Here is a 5,464-nt window from a genome sequence, read left to right as displayed (position 1 = left end):
AGTTCCTTTACCATGACGTCATCGTCTCTATTTAGGGCGATCTTCTTTGGAACTGAAGGGACCAGGTATTGCCAACTGCGCGGGATACCCTCAAAGCCATTCGGGATCTTACTCCTCAATATGAAGAACCGATTCTTTCAATTCTTCAACGATGAAGGGAGATCGATAAAAAGCCCACAGTGTAGCTTGGCTTGGAAAAACCAATACTCGTCGTCCTTTCACCGAGCGAGCTTGTGCAACTCAGCGAAAACCTTTGTTGTAGGCTCGAGCTTCTTAGCTCGGCATAAGCCTCTGAAAGCCACTAGAGTCTGCCAAGAGTTCGGGTGCACTGGGGCTACACAGATATGATGGAACTTCAAAACAGCTCTAAAGAATTCGTCCAGGGGGAACCGAAGCTCGGCCTTCAATTGTTCTTCATATACCATGATCATATCCTTTTCTTCAAAGAAATGGTCAGCTCGGAGATCTCCATGACATCTGATGAGCTCGAAGGAGTCAGTCTGAAGGTTGTATTCTTGACTAATGGACTGCAAATCGATTTCCTTGAGGACCAATGGAAACTCATCCATAGGTAAGTTTTCTTTCCCTGAAGAAGATGCTTGTTTTGACTTAGCCGCTCGACCGTGGGCTGAGACAAAGGTTGTAGAAGGTTCGGGTCATCCGCTCGGCCTGACCACCTCAACTTCGTTCGATGTCCATGAGATATGAACAGAGAGAGAACTAACAGCTCTTTGACCATCGGTACCGCTCATTTTCAGAAAACAAAAGTGAGAACTAACCAAGAAAAGATCAAAACCCTTACCAGGGTATGAATCGATGCCTGAAAACTTTAGAAAGCGAGAGGGAGTGTTGAAATCACTAGGGGAATGTCTGAAAATGACATAAGGAAATAAATGACTAACCTTTCCCCTATTTATACCCGTCTGAGCATTAAATGCTCACGAAGTCCCAAGTGACGCATCAGTTAGCAGGACCGGGCCGCCTCCATGACACGTCACAAGAAGATTCCAGAAACATAGTAAAAAGGTCGGATAAATGAGATCGGTCAACAAAGGTCATCGGATTGAATAAATTTCCAAACCCACAGATCGACAAATGGCGATGCGTCTAGGGATCAGATCGGGTACATTTATCAGAGATCGGAAAATAACCAATGCAATAATAAAACAAAAACATTCAAGTAAAAGTTCATTTGATTTCCAAAAGAACATATTACATCATTTGGGTGATCTCAAAATGTCTGTTCGAACAGTCAGGATGTCTGAAACTACACTTAAACTATAGTGAGGAGGCATAAATTAATGAAATAAATATTAAAAAAAATATAGGAAAAATTTTGAGAAATAAAATAAAATTTAGAGAATTTATTAATTGGTATAAAATAATAAAAATAACCCGATGAGCACCATGAAGGGCATTTTGGTCATTTCACCCATAGAGATGAATTTTGACCTAAATGTCAAATTAAAATTAGGAAATAAAATAATTAACATAAATTAAAATTTTATGAAATGAATTGGAAAATGAGAAAAGAAAAGAAGAAAAGAAAAGAAGAAAAGAAAAGAAAATGAAAAAGGCTTATGATATAAAATAAAAATAAAGTACAATAAAAAAAAATATATATATATATAGACACAAGATGACAAGAGCCACCAACCATCTTCTTCCTCCCTCTTCTCTCTCTCCTTGGAGCTGGCTGCCATGGATGTTCCCTTCCACCATTTTTGTTTTCCTTAAAGCTTGATTTTCCAAGCTTTCTCTTCACCGAAACCTTAACCTCTCTTCATTAAAAATCTAGCCCACTCCATAAGGAAGCTTTAAATATCCATAAGAAGAAGAAAGGTTGAAGTTTGAAGTGGGTCACAAGAGGTTAGTGCCTAATCTTCTTTTCTCCCTTTATTAATCCTTGAGTTAAGGTTAAAATGAAGTGAAATTTGTAAGAAACTAAAAGAAATTGGTGAGTTATGAAGGGAGTAAATTTCGGTACCCATGGTAAGTGAGGGTTTTTTATGACTTTGATGTATATAAAGTGATTTAATAATGTTGGTTGATGCATTTATAAGTATTTGAAGTTGTTTTACATTGAAATTTTATGAGGTTGAAATTGTGAGTTAGGGTTTGACCTAACTTTGGTATTTTTGTATTATACCTTGCAATTGGGATTGTTAAGATGTGTTGATGATATTTAGAAGTGCCTTGAATGTCAAATTGAAGTAAGGAAGTTGGAGGAGAAATGAATTATTGGGGGTGCTATTTTCTGTAGGTTGTGTTTGTTGAGGGCAGTATACATTTTAGGCTATAAATGAAATTGTGTGACTCTAATTGGTATGAGGCCAATTGGAGGTGAAATATGACCTATAATAGACCAATTTTTGTGTAGAGTTCATGCTAAAATTTTGCCTAGAAAGTGACCTAAAAGGTGACCAAATTCGGATTGCCTACAATGTAAACCTAGAATTTGACCATATGAACAGTAATCAGTCTTTTGGCTATAACTCACTCAAAACAGGTCCAAATGACCTAAATTTTATACCATTGGAAAGATTAGACATAGGGCTACAATTTTTATGAAGACCACTGAACCCAAAAATGTCAAAAACCAAACCAAATTTTTGGCCCAAGTTGGATTACAAAACTGTTCAGACCTGTGTTGCCCAGAAATTGCTAAACACAAACTTACCCGACTAGTTTTGGCAAAATGGCCATAGCTTGGCCTACAAGAACTAAAATGAAATGAAACCAGTGGCAAAATGTCCACAAGACATAAGTCTACAAAATTGGTATTTTGACCAAAAACCAGAAATCAAGAGAACTAGGTTAAATAGTTAGAACAAGTCATTACATCAAAACCTGCAATCTGACCAAACTTCACTTGACCCCAGACTAATCTTTTAGTCATAACTCCCACTAGAAAAATCCAATTAAGATGAGCCATACCTTTCAAGAAACCTGAGAAATAGGGCTACAACTTTTTTTCAGGAACCTTCCTCAAATTATGAATTTAAGAACCTCAAAAAGTGACCTGCAATCACTGACCTGAACTGAAGGTCTGTTGGCACAAGGTATAGGAGTCTAGCCCAGTTAATTGGCCATAAATAATTCTACAAAACTTAAAAAATTATGATACAAATTTCTAAATGATCATAAGACATAGGACAATAATTTCTATGAAGATCACTATGCCTAAAAGTGACTACAACATATTCCATTAATTAGGTAAACTCTATGTCCAAAAGCTGCCTAGTTAAGGAACCAGAATCTGGAAATGAGTCAGTTATGGTTATCCGACCATAACTTGAGCTATAAAAATCAAATTGGCAAGATTCAAAAAGAAAAATAAAGATAAGACATAGTGGAACAACTTCCATGAAGGAAGTGTAGCCAAATAGTGGCTACAACCTGATCATATGGATAGGTAAAAGTAAAACAGTGAAACTGAACCTAAAGAAAGGTTCTTGAATTAAATTGTTTTTATTAAGGACTTATCCCTAATAATTCACTACATGCTAAATTATATGAAATAGGTATGTAGGACCTACTTTTCCACTACAAGGTGACATGAAATTAGTTGATACATAAAATGTAAAATTTACCTAAATGGTTTGCTAAACACATAAGTCATAGGAAAATACACTTGGAAACTATGTTTCCATCATATATGAAGTAACAATACTATAAATATGTATAGTACATGACATAAAATAATGAGAGTGATAAATATATAAGTTATACGAATAAGTGCTTGGGACCTATGTTCCCATTATAATAACATGGAAATGGTATAAAGCATAGGTAGTATATGAAGTGAAATAAAAATATGTTATAAACCCTTAATAGTACATAGTATGAAATAATAAAACTATAAGTGCTTAATAGTACTAATTTGCCCAAAGTATGCCTAGACTTATATGTATATAGTTGGATCGATTGGTATACCAATTAGGGACCACAGATAGTAGTACTGCTTATAGAGCAAATCGTGAACTGACAATATATGTCTGATATGATTATTCTACAGGCTATATGCCTACTCATTGGCTATTGTGCTTAACTTTATTTCTGGCTTTACAAGCCTGACAGTGGGTCTCATACCCGATAGCTGGCCTCGTGCCTGACAGGCGTATACTGGACAGACATATGGTTGTCTAACCAGTATACACCAGTGCATCTAGCTTTTATAATTTGTTATAGGTTTCTTGGGCACTGATAAAAATTAATTAAGACTTAAAATACAATAAGTAATCATAAAAGATCTTGATAATGTTAATTATTTCCAAAGAGTAATAAAAATGTAAAAGACCCAGAAATTATGATTTGCAGTATAATTCAATTGTTTAATTACTGTTATTATAAATTATGCACCACTAAGCGTTATGCTTAGCGCATTGGTTTTCCATCGCGTAGGTACTGAAGATCAGCAGCCGCCACAGTAGTGTTCGGACAGAGTTCCGACCAGATCTGCCACCGACCAAAGTCACCTCACCAGTCTTTTGTATTTTAGTATGACCCATGTATAGATTAGTATTTTGGTTCATTGTGTAAAATCATGATGTAATTACTTGTTTGTGATGTAAATAAAAAAAAAAATTGTAATTACATATTTAGGATTGTAAATAAAGTTATGAATTTCTAGATGAATGAATGAACTTGAAATTGTATGAGCAGAAATGACATGATATGACATGTAGAGATATGAAATTGTTGTTAACAGGTAACTAGTGGAACCCGCTAGATGCCAATTAAACAGAGGAGGCTCTGCCCGGGTATCCACATAAATAAATTGTTATAAAAAAAATTTTCACATATGAAATACCTATTTTTAAATGATATCAAAAATTTGCAATGAATATGATAAAACAAGATAGGGTGCTCCGACACTGAATATGGTACTCCTCGCTCAGCTACACTGTAAACGAGTGAGGGGCTTCACATTTAGTGATATCAGAGCAAAGGTTTAGGCAGTCCTAGCCTAGATAGATAGAAAGAAATAGTTGCATCATATGCATGGGCCTTTAGTTAGAGTCGAGGTGACACTAATGCAGATCTATTTTTTTTATTTGTTTTATAGGATTAATGGCGTCCAATCCGTCAGAGCACGGGTCTCTAAAACCGATAGAGGAAGAGGTAGAGAGTCACGCACCTGCACCTGCGTCTAGTCAGGGGCGCAGTAACAGTAGAGCAGAACCATCGTTGGGTACTTTAGTAAGGACACAGCAGGCCTTCCTAGAGCAAATAACTCAATTGCTTCGTCAGGTCACCGGAGCTATGCCACCACCTCCCCAGCCAGTATATAGGACCCCAGTAGATAGAGTTAGAAATGATGAGCAGTTCAGGAGGGACAGCGGCTAAGAGTGCGGACTGGCGATCCAGCCAGCAATGCTATAGAGAGCAAGAGACCTAGGGGGTCTTAGGGTCAGATTCAGAGCAGAGAACAGAGGTAGAGGTTCCGATTTGTCCTGAGGAG

Source organism: Hevea brasiliensis, chromosome 8 (genome assembly GCF_030052815.1).
Source record: "Hevea brasiliensis isolate MT/VB/25A 57/8 chromosome 8, ASM3005281v1, whole genome shotgun sequence".
Taxonomy (NCBI): Eukaryota; Viridiplantae; Streptophyta; class Magnoliopsida; order Malpighiales; family Euphorbiaceae; genus Hevea; species Hevea brasiliensis.
This window is presented reverse-complemented; position numbering follows the sequence as displayed.